General features: G+C 37.4%; 1 protein-coding gene across 3 annotated transcripts in view; it reads left to right on the top strand.

Annotated features, from left to right (window-relative positions):
- The window catches only part of LOC109623404 (beta-1,4-glucuronyltransferase 1), a 416,723-nt gene that overhangs the window by 263,142 nt on the left and 125,677 nt on the right, over window positions 1-27,904 (top strand). Inside the window, exon 3 of one of the 3 annotated variants that reach the window (XM_062849308.1) lies at window positions 23,786-23,991. The exons of the other annotated variants lie outside the window; for them this stretch is intronic. The gene's annotated coding sequence lies outside the window, so the exon portion shown is untranslated. The remainder of the gene's footprint in view (window positions 1-23,785; window positions 23,992-27,904) is intronic. 3 annotated transcript variants of the gene reach the window in all.

The raw sequence follows: 27,904 nt of genomic DNA, 5'->3' as shown, positions 1-27,904 counted from the left end.
GATGTTTCTCAAGGAATTAAATCTGGGAACCCACAAGAAGTTTCTTCTTGGATTCGTCAAGAAGTTCCTTAGGATTTCCTTTTTTGAGAATTTCTCCAGCAGTACCTTTTGGTAAAGCTTCGAAAGGTTCCTCTGTGATTTTTCAAGGAGCTCTTTCTGAAATTCATCAAGAAGTTTTTTAGAGTCTGTCTTGGATTCCTCCAGAAGCTCCTTCGAGGATTTCCTCAGGAGTTCCTTTTCGAATACCTCCTGAATTTCCTTCTGCGATTCCTCCAAAATTTTCCAAGATTAACAAGAAGTTGCTTCTGAGATGAACCAGCCTCGGGCTCAAAATCTCATAAATAAAGACATAAAAAAAGAAGTTGCTTCTGGGATTTAACCAAGAGTTCTTTCATGGATTCATCTTTCTGAATATTTCAATCGTGATTTCTTCCGAAATTCACTCCTTCCTTTTAAGATTTCTTCAAGAATCTTGTGGGATTTTCAAGGAGTTTCTTACGAGAGTTATTTTTTGGAAATGCCGGGATTTCTCTAGGAATTTCTTCCGGCACTCTCCCAGGTTTTTATTTCCTGCATTCCTCAAGGAGTTCCTTCTGTAATTCCTCCAGGAATTTCTTCTGGGATTTCTCAAAAAGTTCCTTCTTCTGAGATGTCTCCAAGAGTTTTTTTTTCTTGAGTTGATCCAGGAGATCCTTCCTGGATTTCACCAAGAATTTCTTGCGGGGGTTTTCATTAGCTCTTATCGGGATTACGTATGGAAGAAATTCATGAAGGAATTGTAGAAGGAGTTCCTTCTAGAATTCCATCATGAATTTCTCCCATTCTTTCTTCTGGGATTCCTTCAATATTTTCTCCGGAGATTACACCAACGTTTCCTTGTGGAATCCTTCCATGAATTTCCTCTGGATTTATTCCAGGCTTTCTCCAGAGATTCACTCCGGTATTGTTTAAGAAGTTGCTTTCAGGTATTCTTTCAGAAATTCCAAGAATTCGTCCAGGAAAAAAAATCTTGGGAGATTCTTTATTCCGGAATTCTGTTAGAAACTACTTAAGGAATTACTTAGGATTGGCATCTCGGCATTGCTCCTCCATTCCCCAAAATTGTTTTATGGAATATATCCACCAGTTTTGCATAAATTCCTTCAGATATTCGTTCTGGGTTTCCTTCAAAAGCTTCTTCTGAGATTAAATAACTCCAGGATTTCCTTCTGAGAGTTCTAGTGAAAGTACTTCTGAAGGCATTCCAAAAGGAACCCCATTCCCTTAAGTAACTTTTTTAGAAATTTCAGAAGGAACTCCTGGAGGGATCACAAAAACAGTTCCTGGAGGATTTCTGGTACTCCTGTATTCTCAAGAAACTCATCCCAGAAAAAGTGAATTCCGGAAGAAACTTCTGGAGAAATACCGGAAGAAATTACGGCTGAAATTTCCAGAAAGTGGAATCTTTGAAGAAACTTTTAGACAAATCCCAGACGCAACTTCTAGTCAATCTTGGAAAATCTTGGAGAAACTCTTTTAGGAGCTCAAGGAGTCATTCGTAAAGGAACTCCTGAGGGAGTCCTCTAAGGAGCTTCTGGGCGAATCCAAGACAGACTCTAAGACAGAGATGAACCAGCCACGGGCTGAAAGTCTCTTTAATAAAGATAATAAAAAAAAAATAAAAACAGACTCTAAGAAACTCTCTGATAGAACTCCTTGAAAAATCACAGAAAAAACTTTCGAAGCATTACCAGAAGGAGCTGCTGGAGGAATTCTCAAAAAAGGAAATCCTATGGAACTTCTTGACGAATCCAAGAAGAAACATTTTGTGGATTCCCAGAGTTGATTCCTGAAGGAATACCAGAAGAAATAGAAGAATACGAATGGTCTCCAAAACACTTTGAAGTTTGAGTTACGGTATCAATATACTGTATTATACCTAAATTGTAAAAACTATTCATGGAATGTAGTCTATACTGCTAATGGAGCTTCAGTGCATAACTATAATGCTTTTGGTACATTCATGGGATATTCCAGGCTTTCCAAACTATTTTGGAATCAGGACCTTCAAGGCTCACAGGCTTATCTCTTGTTTCTGTTAACTCTATAGGCATAATTCTTTCACGATTGTGTCTGTTGCACCTCATCATATTACAAGTATCTATATGTTTTGGTATGTGGACACCCAACACTGGCATACAAATGGACCCAATGTACTTTTAAGTATGGGTCGCAATATCTGTAAATCCTAGACAATTAAGTAAATCATCACAACTCATCAACTGTATATTTATCGCGTGCGCTTGAACTGTGCACTGATCAGCGATGACCAGCAGCAAAGAGGTGGCAAAACGAACATGATGTAAATCACAAACGATTTTGCACACATCTGACTGTGCCGTCACACGCTCGCCCGAACAGCCGAACCATACCGAATAGGTTGGTTTGCGAAGCTACGGCACGAACGCTCGACACGCACACAGAAGCAACATTCGCATGTACCGATACCATACTAATAAAGCTTCCAGCCAACGATGCTCCGCGATAAGCTGTCGAAAAGCATCGAAAGCGATGAAAAGAGATGTTTGGCTAGAACGCAACGGCTACACGGCGAAAAGGAAGAGTCAACTATGCTGATCAGTGTTGAGTCCGTTCGTGTGCTACTCGTATGGGAGGTTGATTGAATAAAGCGAGGGTGGGTGAAAACGTATTCGTTGTCGAAAGCAAATCGCATCATTTCGCGAATGTTTTCATCAAATAGCAAGCTTGATCCTAGGATATTTTTATTGTAGCGAATGCTCGTGAAATGTATTCTACGCCACTCTTAGAGCCTCGAAGAGCAATTCTGAAAATTAACAACATTCACTTGGTGATCTGGATCATCCAAACTATTCTGGAATTCAGATCAGTAAGCTCCACAAGCTCTACACTTGAATCTCTTTACTTTATCGGCGTGGTTCCTTTAGAAAATCCTTCAGGAATTCCTTCAAGCCTTTCATAAAAAATCCTCAAAGAATCTTTCCAGATTTTCTGCCAATAATTCCTGGAAGAATTCCTCCAGGATTTTTTTCCAGAAATCCATCGAAAATTCTTCAAGGAGTACCTCTAAGAATTCAACCAGGAATTCCTATAAGAATCCTTCCAGGAATTTCTCAAAGAATTCCTTCGAGAATTAAACCAGGAATTTCTTAAAGAATTTCTCCAGACATTACTCTAAGGTATTCCTCCAAGAATTTCTCCAGGAATTTCTCATAGACTTCTGCCAAGAAATCCTCCAAGCATTCCTGCAGGAATTCCTTTGAGAGTATCTCCAGGAATTACTCCAAGAATTTTTCCAAGAAGCTCTCAAGGAGTTTCTCCTAAAATTCTTCAAAAAAAATATCCAGAAACCTGAAGGAAATCGTCCAGAAATTCTTCCAAAAATTATACCAGGGATTCATTGAAGATTATTTTCAGGCATTTCTCCAAAAATTCCTCCAGGAATTTGTGAAGAAATTTTTCAAGGAATTCCAACAGAAATTAGTTTAGGAAATCCTAAAGGAAGAACTTCTTCAGGAATTCCTCGAAGAATTCTCAATCCTCCAGGCATTTTTAAGATTTATTCAAGAATTCCTCAAGAAATTCTTTCATGAATACGACCAGGGTCCTTCTGGAAACCTTCAATAATTCCTCAAGAAAATACTCCTGGGATTACTCTAAGAATTCGTCCGAGATTTCCTTCAGGGCTTTCCTCACGAAATCCTCCGAAAATTGTTAAGAAATGGCGCCAGAAATTCCTCCAAGAACTCCTTTAATATTTACTCCAAGAATTTCTCCAGGAACTCTTCCAGGAATTCCTTAATAAATTCTTCTTGGAATTCCACCAGGAAGTCCTCTAAGAATTCTTCAAGAAATTTATCCAAGAATTCATCTAGGAAATTTTCCAAAACATTTGCCTAGAATTCTTCCAAGAATCCTACAGGACTTTCTCCAAGAATTTAATCAGGGGTCCTTCTTAGACTTCTGCCAATAATCAATTTAAGAATTTCTCCAGAAATATCTCCAAGAATTCATCCATCCAAAAAATCTTCCAGAAATTCCTTCCTGAATACCTTCAAGATTTTTTAGGAAACCTCCAGAAATTTCTCAAGAAAATACTCCCGGGACAACTCCAGGTATTCCACCGAGAATTCCTTCAGGTAGTTCGTCAGGAACTGCTCCGAGACTTCTTCCCAGAATTTCTCCAGGATTTACTCCAAGAATTGTGTTAAGAATTCCTCCAAGAATCCCATACGGAATTTCTCCAAGAATTTCTCCAAAAATTTCTCCGAAAATTTACCCAGCATTATTTTAAAGAATTTCTCCAGTTATTCTTCCAAAACTTCTGTAAGAATTCTTCCAAGAATCCGTCCAGGATTTCCTCCAGAATATACTTCAGGATATATTCCACGAATTCGTCCAGCAAGTATTCCAGTAATTCCTTTTTTTTTCTAAATTTATTGTAGCGGATGCCAGGCACCCCTGGAACGGTCCGAACGGCATAATTAAAATCAGGTCTTTAGATAAATAAACTGTAGTAAAGCTTATTTATATAAAAAAATCCTGACTACAACAGGAACCCCTCCTAAACCTTTCGGGTGCAAGCAAGTCAGCCACAACTATTCCTGTTAACCAGCCCTACACTGCGCTGGCATACCCATTAGGTTAATTGGACGCTTTTGATCTCTTTTCAGGAAATAACTGCCACAGCTGCTGGCCGCCCACCTTGCAACAATGTTGCAACTCGTACACCAGAGTTGAACAAACTGTTTTGTTTGTTTATTCCTTATTAACTTACAAACAATTTTCTCCCACCCATTCCAATCCCCCTGTCTGATGCCTAGCTGTAGCTAAACTACGCTAATCTTCTTTTCATTCCAAACCTCGCTACCACGACACTACTGTCGATTGAATGGCTCGGTAGGGCGAGCGGTGGTGCTTTCGAAGCTACAAAAGGGAGCAATTAATCACAAACATGCAATCGTTCATCGTCGTCGTCATCGTCGTCCACGGTCTTGATCGTCGCATTTGGCGTTTATCGTTCCTTCTCCCGCGCGCTCGCTGTTTTTACTTCAAATTACTTCTAGAACTTAGTCGTCGGGAAGTATTTTAATTACACTTCGAAGAGAACGGGAAATTCGAGGAAGGCAACAGCGCAGCGCGGCGATGGCGGTTTGAGTGACGTGAAAATCCTACTTACTGCGCTTCGTTTACAATTTGTGTCGTATTCCCATACCTCTATCTCCTGGGTGCTACAATTGCATTTTATAAATGCAATGCATCCACAAGAGTGCATTGGCGTAGCTAGGGGGGGTTCCAGGGGTGCCTGGCACCCCCTAGAACAAATTTGGCACCCCCTAGAATCTTTTCTTGACAGACACCTAAAATTTAAAACTTAACACAATAATTCTAATATTTATTCATGGCACATTTCAACAAAACTTAAGCACACCCAGAATTACTTAAATACTTGTTGTGCGTTTTGGCGTTTAGGATATTCAGGCCAAACATTTCTATAGGTCCTAAGTGCATATGAGAGGCTCTCTTTAAGTCACCTCTCTTTCGATTATAACGTGCTGTATTTATAAAATTTAATTTACTTCTTGCATCGGAAGGCAGATTAAACAATCCTTTGCCGATCTTTACATCACAAATTGTCAAAATGTTCACATTGACATCGTAATAATTTAAAGAGAACCGGAACAAAGAGGGCCTCTCTTTTGCAGATTGGACCTTTAGATATGTTTATCGCCTATTGGTCAGAATCAACAGACTCTCTATGGATTGCTCCAGAAATACCTTTATCTATTCATACCTAGGGGCAAGACACTGTGCAAACGGGAGTAACTCTGAGAAATTCTGAGTAACACTGCAAGAAAGGCGAGATATCGGGCAATATTGTTTTGATTTTGCGATGAATCAGGCAACACTCAAGCAAAAACGGGAGCAATCCGGAGGAATTCTGAGCAACTCTGTGAAGGAAAATGTACTCTCCAGCACAGTGTCTTGCCCCAAGATTCATACAGTGATTTCTCTAGGTTTTCTTATTTATTTCTACTGGTTTTTCTTTCAATAAACTTCCCTTAGGATTCTCCAGGCAGTCCTGATGGAGTTGTACAGAGGGTTCAAAATTTCATTCAATTCGGTTCACTGGTTTCCGAGATATAACAGCTCAAAAATTAGTTGGCTTAAAAATAGTGTTTTACTGGAACGGTTCTAACTTTGCGGAAGATTGATCAATTGAGCCCAAATTTGCACAAATGATGCACATATAATAGGCTGACAAACAGTCAAAATTTGAGATTTTTCGATGCACTCTATGAAAAATTATAGCATGTTGAACTTTATTGTGAGAGAAAAAAAAAAGTTACCTATCCCAAACATTTTGGCCACCCCCTGTAAGAAATCAAACTTTGAACTAGTCAAATTGTAATCCTAATTTGAACCATATCGAAATTCATTAAAACGACGTACTTTTTAGGCAAATATTGTCCCGAAAAAGATGTTAAACAGCTTTCAGTAATATAACCTGATAACATGGACTTTTAAAGCATTGGAAAGGTTGTCATGGAAAACAGGCAATTGAAAAATCACTGTGATTTCACCCATTTCCCCCCAGAGAAAGCTCATTTTCGGTGCACTCGAACAGCTCATGCATTGTATCACACGCAATATGTGAACACGTCAAATGAAAGCTTATTTATCGTAGAATCGACCAACCGAATAATATTCCGAATTATTTGTCATAAAATTATCAAATTTAAGTAATTCTTACTTGGAGAATGTTATCTTAAGTTGAACCATTTGTAATCTAAATTTGAACTAGTAAACGGGGGCGAGCTTCCAGTGTTGGCCAGCAGACTGCGCTAGTGGTTGTTTTGTTTACACTTGGGGGATGAAAAATTCCAAATTTAGTTTCCAAGTTCCTGAAGACTTTAGAACATTTTTAGGTAAAACTCCACTGCCTAAGGAAAAATAGTTATGGGAATTAGCTGATTCATGTGTTTTTCTATTGTTCAGCACGAAATCGGCTGTTGTGGGAGATGCTCGAGCTGCCAGTAGTTCAAATTAAGATTAAAATTGGTTCAAATTATGATTAAAATCATTGTTGACGAATAATCGAATTTTTCAATGAAATTCGGTGCAAATACAAACTTTTTACCACTTAACAGAAAGCTTATACCCAGGCCCGGATTTAAGGGGGGGCAAAGGGGCCAAGTGCCCCGGGCCCCTCAATTAGGGGGGCCCCCAAGAATCTTGAAGCACAATATATTTTCTTCAACAAAACCATATAAAACGCACTTCAAAAAACGATTATATCTTCCCAGGTAACCAGTAAGCACTGTATTTAGCATTAATTCAGCACTATATGCGCCTTTACAGCTAATCTTTTAATGCCACTCAGCCGTATATGCGCCTTTAATGCTACTTAAATGCAGGTTTTGGCCCAATATACGGCTGCTTAAATGCTAGACCTTTAGGAACTTCATAAAGAACTGTCAAAATAGTAACACCAGACTGTAACGCCTCATATGAGACAAACCAAAATAGTAAATTCACCCCTCCTACTTCCGCTCCTCCACTCGTTCGGTCATTCTACACTCTTATTCTTTGCGGCATATTTTCTGGTAGGTGTTTTTTTGCTGATTTCTACTCTGACTGCGACTCGATCTCAATACCCTGCGATTGATCAGCTGCTGCACGCTATAGGATAGGCTAAAAATGAAACTGTGAAGTGCGCTGATTTTTTGTTCTATTTTAAGTTATTTAGTGATTGGGTTTCATACCTGACCAGGTGGCATTACTTCGCTTCGGATTTTTGTTCGATGTTGAACGAGGAAGTTGGGAATGGATGCAGAATCATGTAAAATCATCTCTTTCCTATGTCATGTTTAGGTTTGCATGAGTAATTGTTTTACTACATAAAGTAACCTCACCAGACGTCGATAATGGTTCACATTGACGCAACAATGAGACACAAATAGTATGAACGAAATGAATTGTTCAAACATAGCAGCAACACATAACTTCTCTGGCAATTTTGTGGCATTAAAATGGCATTTGGGATGCTTAAAAACCAAAACATATTGTGCATTTGAAATGCTACATAACAGCTAAAGATTTTTGAACTGCATTTTGTATGCTACTCAAAGGCGTCTATGCTGTCAAACTGCTATGCTAGGGCAACAAGCAAATGAAAAGCAAATATAAGACTAATGTACTGCTTATTCGAATGCTTATTGGTTACCTGGGATATGCATGTCCTAGAGAAGATATAATTGGCTTCCTTAGCGGTGCTGAGATTATTCCATATTCTGAATCTGTATGCAAAACTGAGCTGAAATCCAAACTTTCATGAATTTTGGTGCCCGGGAACCTATTTAAAAATCAATTTGAAGTTTATATGGAAGCGATTTGATGAATCACCCCTCTTCGGATTTTGTACTGGGCGCAGCTGTCAAACAGTAGCCCAGATGTCAAAAGGTGATTTGAAAAAATCTCTTTGAAATTGATTTCAAGTATCAAAATAAAGTTCTAAAAATCTGAAAAAAAATTATAGTGGTTCAAAAATAGGTACTCTTTCGATTAAAAATATAAAATCATTGATTTTTCTTAATTTTAAAACCCAATTGGGATCTTTAAGGGTTTTGAAAATACAAAGTTTCACTATTTTTGATAATTATACATAGAAATCCTAAGTTTCATAATTTTTGGTGCAGACATATTTTTCTCTTTCGATTGAGTTAAACAAAAGCATTTTTTAATTCCAAAACAATCCAATCGTAGAACTGAAGTGTGTTTTCCAGAATGACTATTTTTAGGGATCGATATGCGAGTTTCTATGAAACCCCTTGGAAGTTTTTGTTGAATTCAGTGGAAAAACTTGAAATAAAAACAAACAAGCGTCTCTAACAAACAACTGCTTAATACCTAGTGCATCAGGTTGTTTAGGACAGATGTGATCCTGGAAAAAAGAAGACAAAGATTCCTAGAGATGTTCGGGAAATTTTTGAAGCCTTATTCCAACTTATACAACAAACATGTTTGAAATCAAGATTAGGCTGACACAAATTTTGATTTTCTCTTATGTCACCGCCCCCTCGGAAAATTTTGGTCGAAATTCAACATTTTGAGGGGGGACACCAATAAATTATTCAAGAAATTTTAAAATTTTAAGGTGAAATTAGAGTTGCACAGAAAATTTCTTAACAAATCCGATGAGTTTATAGATTTTGCCGAATTGATTGGGTATTTCTTCATCATATACATTTATTATTTATTGTCCTCCCCCTTAGCGAGCAAACGAGTATTGTGACAAAAGAAGAAAATGAGATTTGTTCAGGCCTTAATAGCGGTTTGTTAGGCTAGTATAGTGTTATTGCTACAGTTCCTAAGTAACACACTTGTCACAGAAGAGTTACAGCGGCGCAGGTTTTTGTTGCGCAGAAGTCACTGTGACTTACTTCTAGCAAGTAAGCATTTATTTGTTAGAAGTAATTCACAGTGACTTCTGCGCAACAAAAACCTGCGCCGCCGTAATTCTTCCGTGACAAGTGTGTTACTTGGGTTGCCCCCTAGAGTCCTAACTTTGTTCACTCGTAGAATATTGTAATCCGAACTGAATGTCAAGCTGTAAAATTTACATAAATCTTATGAATTCGGATGAAAGTTAAGTAAAAATATATTTTTTTTCACTTATTTAAATAATCTATCGAAATTTTGAAGAATTGCATTGGAAAAAGTATACTTTTTAAAAAGTAGTATTCGGCCTGAAGGTTTTTATCTTAAAAAATTGAAAATAAATGTAAAATGTATCATTCGAATGAGCAAAACAGCTGTGTGACATAGTTTCTTCCTAAACCACTGAAATCAGCAAACAAAAAACCAAGAATACACAGCATTGTAAAATACATCAATGTATTGTTTATATATTCATAATCTTGTTTTTTGGGGGCCCATATTATAGAATTTGCCCCGGGCCTCCCGAAACCTTAATCCGGCACTGCTTATACCCGTGGCTTTCATGTACATAAGATGTTGCCGTAGTAAATTATTTCCATGTGGGAGAAAAAATTACTCAAATTTTGCGCTACTTCGGAAAGCCGCAATTTGGTTCAACTTTTGATTACCTACCCTACTAGAAATTTCTGCAGAGATTGGTCCAGCATTTTCTCCTAGGATTTCTTAGGAAATTCTCGGAATTCTTCTAGGGATTCCTCTAAAAAATTCTATTGAGTTTCCTTCAGGAATTTCTTGCGGGATTATTCAAGACAATCTTCCTGGGATCCTTTCAGAAGTTTCTCCGGTGATTCTTTCAGTAATTCCTTCAGATATTTTATTCAGAGATTCTTCCAGAAATTCCTCATGGAATTCCTCCAGGAGCTTATATTGGCCTTCCTCCGGGAATTGTGGCTAGGATTCCTCAAGCAACTCCTGCTGCGATTCTTGCAGCAATTTCTCTTAGAACTCCTCCAAAAATTCTCAATGTGGTACCTTCAGGTATTCTACTAGGGAAGTTCCAGAAATTTTTCCGGAAAATCTCCCTTGGATTTTATAAAAATCCCTTCGGTGATTCTTCCAAAGATTTCTTCAAGGATTTATCCAGGACTTCCTCCAGAGCTTCTTCCAGAAATTCCACAGAAAATTTCTCCAAGAACTTCTATTGCCCTTCCTCCATGAATTCCAGCTGGAATTCTTCAAGCAATCCCCATTAGAACTCCTTCAGAAATACTTCTAGGGAATTTTCCTGGCATACTTACTTGCTGCAATACTTTTGGGAAATCCTCCTGAGATTTCCAGGCATCCTCCAGGCATTTTTAGGGGAACTACTTTTAGGATACCCCCGGTATTCCTGATTCTAAGAATTCCTCCAGATATTCCAGCTGGGATTCCTCAAGCTATTCCTGCGGTTAATTCAGCTATTCTTCCTCCAGAAATTCTAACTGTGGAACTTTAGAAATTATGCTACGGATTCTTCTAGAGGTTTTTCCTGGCTTTTTTGCCGGGATCTTTCCAGGCAAACTTCCTGAAATTCTTGCAGAAATTTCTTTGATTGTTCTACCACGGATTTCTCCAAGCACTCATCCAGGAATTCCTTCAGAGATTTTATCCAAATATTCCTCCAGAAATTCCTGCATAAACTCCTTTTGGCCTTCCTTCAAGGATGCCTCAAACAAGTTTTCCTGCGGTTCTTCCAGCAATTCCTCCATAAATTCTTACTAGAATACGTTCAGAAATTCTTCTAGTGATTCCTATACGAATTTATGCTAGCATTGTGGCTGAAATTCTTCCGGAAAATCTCCCTGAGATTCCTTCAGAAATTTCTTTTGCGAGTCAATCAGGGTCTTCGTTATAAATTCTTTCAAAATACCTTTACCGGTTCTTGCAGGGACTTCTCTAGGTATTCCAAGGATTTTTTCTTTGGATTCTCCCAGGCATTTCCTGAGTAGTTTCCTCCAGTAATTACTCCTAGGATTTATGCAGAGATTTCTACAATGATACACCCCAGAATCCTGCAAATAATACCTCTTGAGATTTTTCCTGTGATTTCTTCAGAAGCTCTCCGGTGATTCCTCCAGGAGTTTTTAACCAAGGATTCTCTCATAAGCTTCTCATGCTCTTCCTCCAGGAATTTCAGCTGGATTTCTCAAGATATTCCTGCTGTGGTTCTTCCAGCAATCCCTCCTAGGACTCCTCCTGAAATACTTACTGAAATACCTCACGGAACTATTCTGGGGATTCTTCTAAGAATTTCTCCAGGGATTCCTCCAAAAACTTGCTGGGATTAATCAAGGCAATCTTCATAGGAGCGTTGCCTTCAGTGTTTCTTCCTGTAAATCTTGAAGGATTTGTTTCCTGGGATTTCTCCAAATATTTATCATAGGATTCCTCCAGGAACCTCTCTTGACTTTCATCCAGGAACTCCTCCTGGGATTCCATATGCGATTCCTGCTGCCTCTAATGTGTCAGCAATGCCTCCTAGGTCTCCTCCAGAAATTCTTATTGTGATACCTGCAGGAATCCCTCTAGGGATTTCTTCTGGTAGTCTTGCTGGGATTCTTCAAGGCAATTTTCCTTGGATACTTTCAGAAATGCCTTTGATTCCTCCAGGGATTTTTCTTAAGACTCATCCAGGAGATCCTCTAGAGATTTTATTCATGGATTGCTCTAGAAATTAATCATGATATTACTCCTGGAACTCCTCTTGGGCTTCTTCAAGGAATTCCAGCTGACGAAATTCCAATAGAAATCTCTAGAGGATTCCCTAAACGAATTTCGGGAATAGTTGGAATTTCCAAAGAAATTCCAGGAGGTATTACTAGAAAAATCTCTAGTGAAATCGTTTAGGGTTGTACGGGAAAAACTTATAATTTATTAGAAGGCACAGATTATAGCTAATTGACAAATTAAGAGATGGGTGGGATTCGAACCCACGACTCCGTGTTCGCTAGACCACAGTATGGCCATTTCTTTGCAAGTTCCTTCAGCATCACTCACGAGATGCGACATGAGACAAGACATAACACTTATCGTTCTTACAATCGTCGAGAAAAGATTTAAATTACCTTTACGTCGACCGGTTTCGGGCGTGATCTAGCCCATCTAGCCTAGGGCTAAAAATCTTGTTAATACAGATAAAAAAATCTTTCAAAGTAGTTGCAAAGGAATTCATTACCGGTGGAATTCCTAAAGAAAACATCAAGGCTTTTTTTTTTTAATTGGCTAAATGCAATCTCAAAATAAATTTCCGAGATATATTCTTTAACAATTTTCACAAACATTCACAAAAAAAAATTAGCAGAAATCCTCAAAGAATTTTCCGAAATCATCAAAGGAGTTCCTGAATAAAGTTTTGAAAGAATTCCAAAAGTAATTGTCGTAATATCACCGTGACAGAATTTTTAAAGAACCTCCAAAGATTTTTTTTCAAATAAATTTTTGAAGCAAATCTTTAAGGAATTTGCCGAATCAAATGAATTACTGAAAGAAGTTCCCACAGTAATAATCGAAGTTACCAAAATTTCCAAGGAAATTGCTGATAAAATTCCCAAATAAATTTACAATGCAAGTAATATCGGGATTGCCGAAGTTATTCCAAAACTATCTGCTGCAGGAATTCCTTAAATAATTACAGAAGAAATCTAGAAGAAATTTTCTAAAGAATTTTCATTACAATTTTTGGAGCGATTTTTTAAAAAAATCCGAATAAATTTTCAAAGTTATTGCCGATAAAATTTTCAAAGATATTTCCAAAGAAATTTGCCAAATCCAAAGGAATTTCTGAAAGATTTGCAAAAGAAGTCTTAATTGAAATAAATTGCAAAACAATTTCTAAAATACAAATTCCATGTATTGTATGCAATCAAGTTATCAAGTTTCTAAACCTCACGTCAGTACAACGGTTTGGATTTTCAAAAAAAAAAGTTCTTTAAAATATAGCGCGTTCAAATTAACGTTCTATTTTTTTTCCGCAACGCAGTATATCATTATACTAAGAAATTGCGGGTGGATCGGTACTTCCTTTTACAAAAAAAAAGCAAAATAACCTAGAACTCACTGAAACTGGCACCCCCTAGGCACCCCCTGGGAAAAAATCCTAGATACGCCAATGCAAGAGTGCTGCCGCCGGGTGCTTATCAGACCATCTCAACGCGTTTCGTTCACAGTCGCGGTGGTTCAACTTTTTGTGTTTGTTCCAGACGGGAAACAAATTCCAATATGGTAACAACGCTCCGGGCGACGACGGGTGTACTTATCTGGAAGTTTCCTATCACACGACGAATTACTCATACATTTTGAAATGCTTTTCATTCTGGACTGGAAGAATTCGGTGGGAGACTGTTCAACTGCCTATTAGTCGCGCCAACCGGCCGCCGCCGAGCCGGTTGCTGTGCGTGTAAGATCAGGGAGGCGAGGGAGTTCATATTCTTTTATTGGTCCGGAGAGTGTGCCAAATTGCATACTTATGACCGCCCAGAGACGCCACCCGATCTAGGACGTTATTGCGGACGTGTTCTTTCCCTATAGGGGTGGTGGGCTTGGCAGCGAACCAAACGGGTGTAGTTGATATGGGCCGTATAGTGATGATCTTCGGCTGGTCGCAGGAAGTTTATCTTTTGTGTCAGCACATTTTTTTGTGCTGCGATGTGAAGTGGACTGGAAGAAATGTGGGAAGTTTAAAACCGTAAATAATTGAACGGAATTCGCTTACCTACTTGAAACGCATATTATATAAACAAATATGGGTTGCGAGCCAAAATGGAGTTGTTTACGTATTGAGTATGGTTAATTTGGAAATATTCCTGTAACTCAAGAAAATACCTACCTTGATACCTTGTTAGCTATAAAGTAACTTTACTCCAACGCCGAGCGTATAGTAGAGCACCATCTTCGTCGGTGTGATGATAGTGCCATTTCTCTGCACGCCAGATCTTTTAATTGCTCCTTCTAGTGCAAATTTGGACAGCAAATTTCAGAGAGCTTTACCCACCTCCAATCCATCCAAGTGCACAAACGTCTGCACTTTGTCTGCGATCCGACTTGACTCTGATTTCAGATTCACTGAATCGTACGCTGGTCTATGTACTCTTATCTTCGTACCCATGCTAATCTAGGACCACCCGCAGGCTAAATATGTGATCCGTTCTTAATCGGCCCTCACGAAAACCAGCATGATATTCGCCGACGAAGGACTCCTCAAGAGGTCTCAGTTTGTTGAACGGAACAGGCGATAGTATCTTTTTTTTGTTTATTCTTCGATCACTTAACCTAATATTCAGATCTATTGTCCACTAGGGCACTGCGTGAGCGATTCCAATTGGAAGCAGTACATACACTTTGTACAGTTCTATGTATTCTAGTTGTACAATTTAAAGTTTTGAACCTTCAAAATTACACATTGAGGATGGAAAGCTACACCCAGGCCCCATCCATTTGGTTCCCTGTGCAATGTTGACTGTTCTGGTCAGTAACGGAGTAGCAACTACGAATTGTACGGTCATCTCATGCTCATGCTCTCTATGTATTCTAATTGTACTACATCGAATTGGTTGCCGTTGCGCTGCTTTCACTTTCTACCCTATCAAGGTAGAATGATGAGCTCGAAGATGTTGATGTGTGGCTGTTGGTTGTTCCTGTTTCCAGTCCGATTGGGGGTCCATTATGGGTTGCCGTTTGCCGATGTCAAAGTATCCGGGTTCATTTGAGCCATGGGCTCAGAAGAGGGTCAGTGTCAGCTGCTCTCAGGTGGAAAGAGCAACTGACGAAAGTGCCAGGGCTGGGATCGAACCACGATAGTATCTTATATGCCGAGTTTGAAAGGGTAATCCCTCTGTAATTGGCACACTCTAGTCTGTGCCGTTTCTTGTAGATAGGGCATATGAGGCCATCCAACTCAAGATTTTTCAAAAAAAAAAAAAAAAAACCTTTTCAAGAACATTTTTTTCAAAAATTTATTTAAGATAAATCCTAGAATTGGTTTTACGGGCTCTTTTAAAAACAATCTATCAAAGATTTACTTGGATTTTTTTCAAACGTTTTCTTCAGCGATTGATTCAAATATTTCATTGGCAATTTCTCTGAAATTTTTCTGAACATTATTTCAGAGAATGTAGAGTAGTTTGCTTTAGAAATTCGTTCATGAACGTCTGCAGAAATCCTTTTATGATTCTTTGAGAATTATTTTTATAAGAAACTAATCGAAGGATTCATTTTGAAAATACATGGATTCCTGTAAAAAATACTCAAGGTATTTCTTCACAAAATTCAACCAGCGATTTCTTCAGAGAATTTTCCTGGAATTTTTAAAGAAATGAGGAATGCCCTCGAAGATTTCTCTAGTATTTTTTCCAGGGATTCCTTTAGCAAATTCATAGTTTTCTTAAGAACATTCTCTGAAATTTCCAAAAAATAATAATTATATTAGTTAAACCTTCCCTCTGAAATTGCTCCATGGATTCCTTCCAAAAATCCTTCAGGAGTTCTTTTCAAAAAGTCTTCCATACCCTTCAAAAAATATTTCAAAGCATCTTCTATGGATTATTTCAGATACTCCTATAAAATTCTAGAAGGAAGTTCTTCAGAATTTCTAATAGAGAATCTTTCAGATTTTTTTTTTCAAGAAAACCTCTTAAAAAACTTCCATTAGTTTTCTCGGAAATTATTTATCGTGGAGATTCTGAGAAAACCCATGGAAGTTTTCTTCCAGAAATCCGTACAAGATTTCTTTTAAAAACATTTACGGATTCCTGTAGAAATGCAATCAGCGTTTTCTCAGGAAAAAAAAAATCAGAATTCCTCCAGAAGTTTCTCAAAGATTTTTTTGGAATCTCTTTCACGGACTTTTCCAGAAACACTTCCTGAGATTTCTTCAGAAATGTCCCTGGACATTCAGGAATTCTTTGTGAGAATCCATGACTCCTTCATAAATTTGTCCAAGGATTCTTTCTTCTATAGATTCCTTCCAAAATTTCTCAAATGCTTCCTTCAAAAATTATTCCAGAAACTCGCTCTTAAAATCTACCAGGGAAATTTTTAGAAACTCCGCCAGCGATTTTTTTTTAGAAATTCTTCCTTTAAGACATTTCTCAAGGGCTTTCTTCAGATATTCACTCAAGAATTTCACCAATTTGTTTTCTTCTTCTTCTTCTTCTTTCTGGCTCTACCTCCGCACTGGGACTTGGCCTTCCTCGCTTCAACTTAGTGTTCTTTGCGCACTTCCACAGTTATTAATCGAAGGACTTTCTTTGCCTACCATTGCATAAATTTGTGCATTGTTAGGCAAATACAATGATACTCTATGCCCAGGGAGTCGAGAAAATTTTCCCGATCGGAAGGAGAATTGAAACCGCCGTCTCCGGATTGGCGATCCATAGCCTTAACCACTAGGCTAACTGGAGACCCTGTTTGTTTTCCTAAATTTCTTTTTGATAGATTTTTATGGGTTCCTTCTGCAACTCCATAGCCAAGGATTAACGGGTGGTCACTAAATAACGGGAATGCTTTGAATGTGCTCTTAAAAATATATGATCTTTAAAAATGGCAATCTGAATTTAACTATCATAAAGGTTTAACAATGTACGTCCATGGAAAATATAAAATTTAAGAAAGTTGAACGTAGTAATTTGTACAGTATTACTTTCACGCATTTTCTGCGTCTGTGAAATCGTTGGTCAAAATAAATGGTTTCTCAGCTACCTTTAGCATCTACACACTCAAACAGTAATAAGAAAAAATGGGGATACTGACTTGTTTTTTTTTTGCTTTGGTTGTAGCCTTTTCCCGTAAATGACATTTATAGAAATTTTCAAAAAATGTTATTTTTCTGTATCACCAAAACGTGTCGATGTAATTTGTGCACTGCGGTTCATTGTTGAACTTTTTTTGTGCTATTTTTTTTATAACGAACCATTTACATGTTGTTCAATGTGTAAATGTGATTTGCTTTAAATATTTGTTATTTAACAAGGCATTCTATTGATTTATCCAGCCCATGTCACAAAAGAAGATTTTATTATGTGAAATGATATCATGCTTATTGGTTTTGCTAGTTTTCCTCTATTTCCTTCAGGATCTGTTTCTTGGGATGCCGAAATGTGGAATTCATTCAAAACCGGGCGGGTTCTAGTTTTATAATGGTTTACTATTAACTTTTTTTACGGTTGTTTTGAGCAATCAGTAGAGCCGTCCAAGGGGTTTTGGTAGTGCTTCCTGTTTCAATGTCGTTTTCTGCAGAACAGAATAAGTTGACACAAAATAAAAAATACGCTGACTTTGTGGATAGATAGACGATGGTTTTGTCTAAAAAATGTTTACTCTATGGACGCTTCTATTGTTTTTAATCAGCTGCTAAAAGCATTCCCGTTATTTAGTGGCCACCCGTTATTTAGGAAATGCTTAAAGGGATTTGTTTAGAAATCCCTTTTTCTTCCAGTAGTTTCTCAGAAAGTATTTCAGGAATCCTTCCGAAATTCTAACAGGATTTTTCCTCTATCTAAGAATCCCATCATAACAAAAATCGTAGTATTCCTTCAGTTGTACCATTTGTACCAAATATACCTCCAGGGATTTTTTTCCAGAAGCGCTTCCAGAAATTGCTTAAAAATTTTCAGGAACTATTCTTGAAAGTATCCCTGATTTAAAAAAAAAACTACTGCGGTAACCTTTGGAGACATTGTTAAAAATTAGCTGGAAAAATTCCTGAACAAAATTTTCTGAAGTAATTTCTGAAGTTATCTCTGGACGAATACCTCGGAAAATATCTGAAGAAAATCACTAAAATACCTTCCTAATTCCTAGCAAAAAAGTCATGAAAAAATGCTAGAGGAACTTGGAACTGGAAGCCCTCATGAAAAATTGCTTGAGTAATTTCTAAAGGATTCCTGAATTCTGAAAGATCCTCTGAATTTGGATAGAATTCGGATAAAATCTTTTAAAAATTGCTACAATAACCTCTGCAGAAATTGCTGACAAAAGTACTGGTGGAGTTCTTGAAGATATGCCTCAATAAATTTCAAAGAGATCACCTGGGGATTTTTCTGAAGAAAATCTTGGAACTCCTAAAGGTACCCGATGGAGGTAGTACACAAACATAACTGAGAAATTTCCGAAGGAAATCTCACAAAAACAAAAAAAAATACGATGAACTTCTTTTGAGAAACACTAAAGAAATTTCTATAAAAAATTTTTTTGAAGGAATTTTTGGAATCAAGGAATCAAGTATTCTTGGAAGAACTAAAAAACTCTATGCTTGTATTCATAGATGATTTCATTCTATTTAATTTTGCCGTTTCAAAGTTATATTTGTTTAAGTGGCACCCTGTCAGTTTTTTTTTTCATATTCAAACTGCCACAACTTTGGAAGTATTCATACATAATAGCTCAAAATTTTACTTAGATCATATTTGTATAATAGTATTATACTGTAAAATTTTCATATCAATCGGAGCAGTATTAGTAGTTTTATAACCAAAAGTGTGCTCTACTGATCTTAAATTGTCAAAGATTTACTATGGAGCGCCTTTGTACAAAATTCTAAAAAGGCAGGTCGTTGGTTATATTTATATATCAATCAATACCCGAGCAGAGTCTAACAACAAAATGATAGCAAATCGAAAACTCGATTTGTATTCAGCAGCAAATTGATATCACATTTTGATATCACTTTGTCTTGACTAAATTTGATTTCAAATTTAGATTTCGTTTTGCTATCACTTCAAACTATTATTATAAAAATAAGATTTTAAGTTATTTCAAAACTTCTAGGCAACCTTGTATAATAACTCTAAGAATATACCATTAGTGTAATTATCTTATGATATTTAGGATTTCATATCAATAGAAAAAACCCTATATTGACAATTTTGCATTTTTTCTTACTGATAGCAAAAAACGTTATCAATTTTCTATCACTGATAGCAGGAATTGTTTTCAACTTGCTGTTACGGAAACATTTTTCTGCTCTCATTTTTGATGTTTTAACCGTTGAAACGACCAAAACGACATCAACCTGAGTTATCATAATTTGCAATATCACAACATCAAAATTTGTTTTCACTTTGCTGTCAGACTTTGCTCGGGTACTTAATGGATTTTGATGAAAATTTTATGGCATAAGCTACACACACATAATGTACCATTACTTGTCCAAAAATCAGCTGGTTTAGTGTAACGCAGTCTGACGTTATGAAAAAAATTGTATGACCAAATTTCGACCGTTCCCCCCCTTATTTCTAAAAGGATGGCGATCGACTGTGATTGTGATCATATTACGGGGATTTTCGGCTTCCTGTCTTTTCGTGAACATATGTAACAGAAAAAAATGTGAAGTAAAAAATCTCATAACATTTTTCAATTTCCAGCACTTCCGGTGTAAAGTTTCGTCCATTTATGTCAACAATCCATAATGGTGATTTGTTTGGGAAAATTTATGATGTAGTCGATAAACATTTCTAAATAGGGACGGAGAAGTTAGCAATTAACAAAATGGCATTTTTATGACATTTCCCATCCTTAAGCTTATCTGTATCATCCCACGCACATCAACAGCCTTAACAGATAGAATAGTCTTTCTGGTAAGAGTGTTGATGTACGTGGGGGGTGCAGTTAGGTCATACCGAGACAGTGTTAGTTTACGCAAAGCAGATACCCAGTCAACCAGTGATCGTATAAGATGTTGAATAAGATGATAAAGTGGAGGCGATATGCGTACATTTTACATGCGCCTAAATGGAGGCGTGCACGCATATGGCCTCCACTTTATAATGTTATGGAACATCTTATACGATTACTGGTTGTCTGGGTAAGCCCTTTTCAAATATTAGGCCAGATATAGAAACATATTTAAATTTATGAAGGAAAATCGTAGAGTATTTTGTGGAAGAATTTCTGAAAGAATCTCCCTATCTCTGTGACAACATTTTTCCTGGATTGATGGAATCTTTGGAAAAATTCACCCGAAAAAAAGCCTCTTGAGAAATTCCTGGAAGTATTTCTTTGACAACTTCTCACAAATTTCCTGGAGCAATCCCAGAGAAAAACTTCTGAAGAAAAACTAATGATATTCTTGAAGGGTTTCCTTCAGAAATGTTTGATTAAACTCATCGAGGAATACATGCACAAATTTCTGCAGAAATCCTGGAATACATTTCCAAAATAATCCCTGAAAAAATTCCAGTAGAATTTTGTAGAAACCCGTGAACTAGTTTCAAGACCCAAGCAAAATTCCTGAAAGAATTCCTGATAGAAACTCTGAAACATTTTCAAAAAAAAAATGTCTGGACAGAAATGCATACTTAAGGCGAAACTGGTACCATTTTCTCATTTTTTGATTTTTTATAAAATAACGAAGCAATATTTTCAAAATCGGTTTTCATTATACCCGGCCACGCCATGGCGCGCCATCTTTACCGTAACTTGGGATAGTGGAAGGAAATGTTGATGTAGCACTTACTTAAGAGGCCTCTGACTCAGTGACACTCCCATAAGTACTACGGAGTGAGTAAGTGGGAGAATTATTATGCATGTGAATGATTCGTCTGAAAAGCTGATGATGGATTGGTTGTTTACTTGGTTACAATTTAATCTTTTGAATGTCGGCAATCGAAAGAGATTTTTTTTCCATTTATTGTTTAAATAATTATGTTTCTGCTCAGTGAGAGGCTCAAGCAGAACCGATCCCTCATCGTCCGATCGGTTATGGGAACTTTACAATAAATGTTTAAAACGCACGAGAAAAAAAGAAAAAAAATGGCGATACGAAACAAAAAAGCCTCAATTTACATAAAAAGACACAAAAACAACGAAAAAAACATCTCAATTTAACTGAAAAATCACGTAAAACGAGTTGAAATCAAAAGATATTTTTTCTATTTATTGTACAAATAGGTTTGTTTCTGCTCATTTAAACGGGAGAAAAAAATAAAAATAAGAAACAGAAAAAAATTGGCGATCCGATTAAAAAGAACATTTTAATTTATATAAAAAATATGAACAAAAACATCAATCTTTCAAAAAAAAAACAAATTAAAAAAATGCGTAATACGAGTTAAATAAAAATATTTAATAATAAATCTTTTTGTTTTTAATCTATATTTTTTTTATCTATATCTTAATCTATACTCTACATGCGTATGAAAACTGATTTTGAAAATATTGCTTCTTTATTTAATAAAACATAAAAAAACAAAAAATGAAGAAATGCTTCCAGTTTCGCCTTAAGGGATATATTGTGGAATCTAGCTGAAATCATAATTGGATATCCTACAAGAACCTTCTTTAAAAATATCCGGAAAAAAATATAAATCTTGTAAGAACGCTGTGTCCCTGTAAGAAAGCTGTGTCCCTGTAGGAAATCGTGAAGAACATTCCAAAGCAGTAGATGGCAGGGAATATATTTTTAAAGAATTCGCGTCGGAATTTTTAGAAGAATTATTTCTGAACTCGTAATAGGATGCCTGCGCAATAATGGCCATGATTCCTCACGGTAATTTCAAAAAAAAACTTGAAAAAAATAATTCTGAAGGGGTTTTCTTGGAATAATTCTTGATTAGGCACAATAAAGAAGTAATTCCAGTATAGAGGACTCTGAAATTTGGAAAGCTTGCGTAACCTACTCTGATTTTACCATGACAGAATACCAAAAGGATCTACAAATTATACCGTTACTAGGCTAACGGTTTTCATCCAAAGACGTCTTTACAAATTAAATTCCAAATTTACAAGAGAACTATTCGAATGAGTGTAATCAGTTTTGTAGCTTTTACGAAACTGATTACACTCATTCGAAGAGGGTAATTCTGCTTAGAGGGTTCGAAAAGTCGGTACATGAAGAGAACTATGATAAAAGTTAGTCTGTGATTTTTCTTTATTATCAAATAAGGAAATTCAAATCGAATTGCTGTTACTTACACTCCCGATCAAAAGTTTGGGGTCACCCCCTAAAAAACATGTAATTTTTTTAGGCCCATATCTTCGCCAATATGCGTCCGATTTCAAAACCCTGAGTCTCATTCAAAAGATAATAAGTCAAAGAAACTTTGAACATGATTTAAAAGAAACCTTTTCAAAAATATGTGTATGTAAACTTAACCTAAAGAGAAATCGATCAAGTCAGTTAGGCCCTTATGAAAAATCATTGTCGAATTATCTTTGAAATGAGCCAAAAAGAATTAAAATTGAATGAAAGATGACGAAGATATCAACAAATTACTTTTCCATGTTTTACGGTAGTGACCCCAAACTTTTGGCCGATACATCATATTGAGGGGTGACCCCAAATTTTTGGTCGATAACATGAAGAGTTAATTTACTTAATAACTTTTTTTCTAGATTTTTTAGCTAAGTTCTGTAAAAAGCAGTTGAAAGCTAATAGAAAATGGGTTATATTACCGCTCTCATCTTAAAATTTGGTCGACCCAATTTCCAGCGACACTGCCGTAAGTTTATATTTATTTTTTTAGATAATTTGGCAACTTTGGGTTAAGTTTACAAACAATTTTTTTTAAAGTTTCTTTTAATTCATGTTTAAAGTTTCTTTGACTTATTATCTTTTGAATGAAACCTAGGGTTTTGAAATCGGACGCAAATTGGCGAAGATATGGGCCTAAAAAAATGACATGTTTTTGAGGGGGTGACCCCAAACTTTTGATCGGTAGTGTATATTTGAATCCGTAAAAATGAGCGGAGGATAATGTTTGACCATGGTTCTGTGGTAAAGACAGGTTTACAATTTCCAGTCCGAACCGAAGTCTTTTATATGAATGTTTTAAGCTGTTCGAAGCATATTATTTTCACGGCCCTATAGCTTTTCGTAATGAAATCTTAGTGATTAACTGTAGAAAACTAAACTTATTTGCAGACCTTGCCCCAGATGGGATGTATCCCAAAAGGAGCTACGCTCCAACTAGAGCAGAACCAAATCGAAACATGTAATCACTGTCATTCGAGATCAATTCATATTTTCTTCCACAACTTATTAAATTCTATTTTTAAAAACAATCTACCCATTTCTGCCATAATTGATTAGAATGGCTCTATCATAAAATTCCAATCAATTTCCACGGTATTTAAATTAATTGACCAACCTCTGCCGGCCAACCGCGGTAGCTCATCAAAGCCCTCCTCGCTCGTGGGTAACATCTCATTTCTGCGCCTGCCTGCATGCTTCCATTTTATCACTTTCATATCAATTTATCTCCGTCTAGTTTTCTCTCCCTCAGCAGACAATAAACAGCATCATGAATATAAATTAAATAATAACATTTTTCTCCTCGTTTTTCTCTTGTTCCAGGTAATTATTCGCGCCTTCCCGTAGTAGATAGATACATCTCGCGGTCGCGAGTCGATTGGCGTACGCCAATCACCACCGACCGTATCGTCTTCATATCTCTTTGACACCGCGCGAGAGCGGAAGATCACCTCCCGGGCCACACTCATCATCGGACGCAATAATAATGATAATGTACAGGTGCTACAACACGAGTGCCTCGTGGTGAGGTAAGAAATCCAATATCCGCCTGTCCTTGTCCCTCGGCGGGCAGTCCTTCGGAGATCATCCCCATCGACATGGACGGCCACGGTGCGGTGGTGCCCGCTGACTTGCTGGGGTCTTATCATGGCAGGGTGATCTCAGCACTTGATGAAAATGTTTGCGCTGTGCAGTAAAGGGTACAGCTCAAGATCATCTTCTGCTGCTGCTGCTGCCGGTACTAGGCTCAGCGTCAGCCGCGGTTCGATGCTGTCATCACCATTGCCTCGCTTGAATGTGATTATTTTTCCGCCTATTTTTTACGACCCATCTTATGTCGCAAAGGAATGGCTTGGAATCTTCCCATCTCGAGTGTTAGACTAATGAGCGACCTTGGCTATTTTTTATAACGTTAGGCATGAGGGGTTCCCAAACTCGTCAGAATGCGTTTTGATGAGGTAGAAGAAAGGAATTGTTGATGCAATCGCTCGCCTGTGAATCTGCAGATGGCGTTTGTACTGAACGTTTATTCAAATTCATATACCAGCCACCTTTCGGGAACCTCTGTAACGAATCGACCTATCCGTTGTTGTATAGTCGTGAGAATTTGCGCTTCCTTGAAGTTAAACTGCGCGCAATCGCGGCGGTTGGACCCCGTACACTTCCGCTACAAATTCATCAAAACAATGTGGCATTCCTCTGAAATCTGATTGAATTGCGCCGTTTGTCAGACACTTTTGGATTTCTATTTCATTTGGAACGTAATGAATTTCCCTTTCATTCGTTTGACGCCATCACCATCGCGGTGCATATTTAGGTTGTCCCAGCCCCGACCAACAATTGTGTTGAAACAAAAGGCGTACAGCGGATTGACCCACGAGCCCACGAGCAGCAAGCGAGAGCGAAATTTTATGAATCTGTGTCAAGTTCGGAACCTCGACGTCGGTCGATCGGTCGTTGGTCGTCCGGTCCCGGTTCGGTCGTCGCCGTTACGGTCTTGGATCAGTTGGGCATTTGCAACGAAATAATCCGAGCCTAGGTACCACCTAGTGTTGGTATTTGGATAAAACAGCGCAACGCGCAATTGATTTGTGCTACGTGCTTGATGGCTGCGTGATTTCGTTGGCGTGAGTTGAGGGAATGCTCAGCCAGGGGCCGGCTAGTGCGGGGTTTACTCATTAATATTTTCCCCTTGCGCCAACACCGGCTATCAAAGAATACTAGCTTCACTGCTAGCAGAGATTTGGAGCCGTCGTGGTCGTCTCACGCGCCGCTTCGGCCGACGATGGGGTAATAAATTTTGCGATGATACAAAGATTCCCTTGAGCGTTTCTCCAGTGGGGGTGGTTGTGCATGCCACAATTTGTTCGTGGACCTTCAAGTGTTAATTTCATTATGGAGCATGGCTTGTACGTACAGTAATAGTGGTTAAATTAATGCAGTTGGTTATCAATAATTCACTTAAAACCAATCATTTTAATGTTCATTAATATTGAGTAGTTTTTTTCGGTGGGACTTTTTCAAATTCTCCAACGAAACATTTTTGGGTTTTTACTGCTTGTTTTCTTTTTGATCATGAAAATAATTTGAGTTTTTTTTTTCAAAGAGTTGTAGGGCGTTTAAGTTGAGTTGTATAGGCAGGAAGTCTAAGGATATCCGAGAGCTTCCTTGAGTCATTAGATTTCCAAGCATAACTTGTTATCTTTTTACCTCTATGAGCAAAGTTCATGTTCACACAAGCTCATGTAAATCTAGCTAAATTAAACGCTCGGAATTTCTCAGAATATGCCCTGAAAAGAGCAGTGTTATAACGTATAAAGCGTAAAGAGAGCCTTTAGCTCCTTACCACAACTGGTCAAGAACAACAGAACCTCCTAAAGATTTATTTTTCTAAGTCAGTTTCATTTAACCTTTGGCATGAGGGTAATTTTTTACCAAAACCGTACATTGCGTCAGTGGGCTGCTCCCAACGTGATGCAAAAGGAAGGTTTATAAGTGTTAAACAAGTACTCGGAAACGCAGTTGCGCAAAAACTGGACAAATGATGCGATGTTTAATAATCGGATTCACATGTATCACACACAAAAGAGTCAGCCTGCTGAATGTTTATCATATGATTTTTTTTCTGTTCGGATATTTAGGTCTTTTATGGCATTACCCGTATCCTTTGTATTTAGTGCATGTCGTACTACTCCATTGCCATTAAGAGGCAATGAAGTATGGATTTCTTCACAGTTCTTGTTTTGTTACCTCAGAGGTTCAAGAGATCGAATGCGATGAAAAGGCCCCGTTTTCATAGAAATTTAAATCCCAATGAAAGTGCGCCCCCAATCAAACTCAATCAATATGATTTCTGAGAATAACAAAAAGGTGGTACTGATATTTATCCATGCATCGGAATTCTAGTCCCATCCATGTCTTGCTTCTAGTTTAGTCCCAGGACAACAAAGAAAAATCCGGGACTTTGGGCTAGTTGCAAAATTATGTCAAATTAGAGAATGTATTCTGCAATAAGAATTCATGTGAGTCCTTGCATTACCAGAGCTCAACAGTCCTTAATAAAGTTTTTACGCAATAAGATATGTAAAGCATATTTGTTTTCCTAACATCAAGTGTAGTCTCGGATCGGCAAAGTCCGAGTCTTTAACTGTTATATGTTCAACAAACTTTTTGCTTTTTTCTACACCGTGTATTTTAAATGGGTGCCGGGTACCCGGGTACCCTGTTGGCCACATAAGAGTTAACTATCAGCAAGGTAGAATGAATGCAAATTCAGAAATTGTCACCGGTTGCAAGCACTTTGTACCACAAAACAGCGATGCATTTGAACGCGTTTTGTTCATGTTCTATTCAGCAGAGCATTAATAATTAATCACAATTTCAATCATGATTAATGATTAAAAATATTGATTAATCGAAAGTTTTAATAATATACAGTGAACTTTTCGATACTTTTATTTTAATCATAAAACTAGGCATCATGTTTTACTATATAATCCATTCATTGCATACATACAGGCGATACATGCATACTTTATAGGCGTTTAATCATAACAAAATTTTTAATCAATGATTAATCAGTGACTAAACGTAGTAAATTTACATAAAAGATAACTATATTATGATACAAGGAATCGATTTAAAGTGATTGTAGTGACCGTGCGAAAGTTATTATGCTTGTTTTACCCTCATTCCCCACATATATTGAGTTTTGTATGAAATTAGCTATATAACTCACAATGAACTTAAGGGTCGTATGCTATGAAGGGTTTCTTTAGTGCACGGGTTCCCAAGCGGTGGTCCGCGGCCCCCTGGGGGGCCGTGAAGCCAGTCCAGGGGGGCCGCGATGTTACCAAAAAAATGTTAAATTTTTATTCATTGTTGTGCACATTATACCAATTTTTAATCCCCATCCATGCCATCCCCAAAAGCTACAATTTAAGGAACAAATTTTCAGTATAAAACACTTACAGAAGAAAAAAATTTCGACTGCGCCGATATTTTTCAACTACGACTCAAATTTAATATTCATGGCATCATTGTTTACAAAATGGGATGGTCGAATAAAAAAACGTATCATTGATCGTCGAAAATCTCTCCCACAGTAGATTTCTGGCTACGTCACTGTATTAAAAAAAATCGGTTTCGTTCATTTTATTCATACTTTTTTTTCTAATTTTTTTTGGGCCCCTGATGTTTTGACAACTCTTAAAGGGGGCCGCCACCTGAAAAAGGTTGGGAACCCCTGCTTTAGTGGATTATGATACAAGGAATCGATTAGAAGTGATGGCAGTATTCGCGCGAATGTAATTATGCTCATTTTACCCTAATTCCCCTCATATATTGAGTTTTGTATGAAATTAGCTATATAACTCAGAAAAAACATATGAGTGGTATGTTAGGAATCAGGTATCAGGTATCAGGTATAAGAAGGCCGGTTCC

This window comes from Aedes albopictus, chromosome 2 (assembly GCF_035046485.1).
Source record: "Aedes albopictus strain Foshan chromosome 2, AalbF5, whole genome shotgun sequence".
Lineage (NCBI taxonomy): Eukaryota > Metazoa > Arthropoda > Insecta > Diptera > Culicidae > Aedes > Aedes albopictus.
Note: the sequence above shows the minus strand (reverse complement) of the source record. Positions and strands in the feature narration are given on the sequence as shown.